This window comes from Siphateles boraxobius, unplaced genomic scaffold, assembly GCF_051911475.1.
Source record: "Siphateles boraxobius isolate OS27281-9 unplaced genomic scaffold, OSU_SipBor_1 13, whole genome shotgun sequence".
Taxonomy (NCBI): Eukaryota; Metazoa; Chordata; class Actinopteri; order Cypriniformes; family Leuciscidae; genus Siphateles; species Siphateles boraxobius.
The window spans coordinates 5,691,758-5,693,452 of record NW_027508733.1 but is presented as its reverse complement, the minus strand read 5'-3'; the positions used below and the strand labels follow the sequence as shown (position 1 = coordinate 5,693,452).

Genomic DNA, 1,695 nt, shown 5'->3' with positions numbered 1-1,695 from the left:
TTTAAGGGTAGTAGAGAAGTTTTATTGAGGATTACAGACAGGTGTAAAAATATCTGTGTCTTTCTTCCCTCATCTGTTTTTGCTCATTCACTACTCCCATTAAAGTTTTGTAATGCTCAAAAAGTTTTAACAGAGTGCTTAAATTCAGTAGACTCGCTGAATCTGCACATGAAAAGCACAATTACACACAGACATGCATGAAGAAGTGAGGAATATACCATCAACTTAGATAAGTAACAAAGTAATTTTAACATTATGCTCATTTAAGGTAAATGATGAGAGACCTTGAAGATATTCTGGTTCATAAAGACAGAGAAGTACATTTTATTTTACCATAAGTTGAACTTTTGTGCTGTTCTTCAAAAGGACATGAAAAAAACTTTTTTTTCTATTTTGCTCAAATATAATTATGTACATGTACAGTTGTGCTTCAATGAATTCATTAAACTATGACGTGTTAACCTCCAACTGAGGTCAAGTATTTATTTATCTATTTTATTTTTGGCTTTGTGATTGATTCTGATTGTTGATGTTTTTTCCAATTTAAAAACAAATGGAGACAGAAAAGAAGTGAACAAATGATTATCAAAATATTGTAAAGCTCTATTCAGTCTGTCATCTATACAATAATTATGTCTTCGGCGTAATGTACAGGCCAGCCATCTTCACAACTCACCACAATCTTACGAGTCTCTCTAACCCCTCTGTATTCACAGTGTGGATGTGTATCCCCACTGTGTCTTTTACAAATGACCACAGGGAAAGGATTGTTACTCACACGGTAAATGCCGTATGGAGTTCCTGCTTTACCACAAACTGCATTAACTTGTTTTTTATTTGCTTGTATGAAAGTGTTGGTTTTTTTGCAGCCATTGGTGGTTTCGGGGCGTACGATTTCTCTTATGGGGATCTCACTGTCACATTTCTGTACAGTCATTTTGCCAAACACATGCTGCTTGAGGAAAGTTTTATACCGGGGCTTTATATGTTCTGGTTGAGCATGAGTGGAGAACGACACACACAAGAGCAGCAGCAGAAGAATCACAGCAGACTGATGAATCTCCATGACCTGCTGAACAACACACACATCACAACACCTTTACTGATATAAGACTTAATAAAGCAGTTTGGTTGTGATTCATTAAGAACATAAGCTACTCAATAAAATAAATGATTGGACCCTTCATTTGTTTTTACTTGTACGTAGTTTAACCCAGCTGTGGGGTCCCTTAGTTTTTCTGTATTATATATTTTATACTTTCTGAGTAAAGTTCTAAAGTTCTTACCTTGTGTAACTGTGAACTGATACTCACGCAGGTTGCAGTCTTTAGTCTGTGGCAGTAAACCTGTGGCCAAGCGAATGCAGTCAGGCTTAATCTTGATGAATCTTCAGGTAGATTATCTGCAGATCTCAGAGCTGTCAGTCATCAGTTGGAAACAGGCTCCTGATGTATTCTGCGATGTTGATCAGATCTCGGGAGACGATCAAGCAGAAGAAGAAACGGGCCATATTTATACACACGATAAAGCAGAATCATCCATGATGTCCAGACCATCCAATCATAGCACTCAAAGATCAACCCATACCATTTATAGCTTATTAAGAAATATTATAACAACGGTTAAATCTTCAAATACGTGACTTGAGTTTCCGTTTGCGTGTGAATGAATAAGTGTTTCTAGACCTAGTTCTTG

General features: G+C 36.6%; 1 pseudogene across 2 annotated transcripts; it reads right to left on the bottom strand.

Moving 5' to 3' along the window:
• On the bottom strand, positions 1-1,471 carry LOC143735334 (ribonuclease-like 3 pseudogene; annotated as a pseudogene). Of its 2 annotated transcripts, none has more exons than XR_013203096.1 (2): positions 1,287-1,471; positions 1-1,072 (listed from the first exon to the last, which is right to left on the bottom strand). The product of XR_013203096.1 is annotated as a ribonuclease-like 3 pseudogene, transcript variant X1 (transcript). The 2 variants fall into 2 exon arrangements; XR_013203097.1 differs by having other exon boundaries at positions 1-1,069.
• Positions 1,472-1,695: the final 224 nt, after the last annotated feature.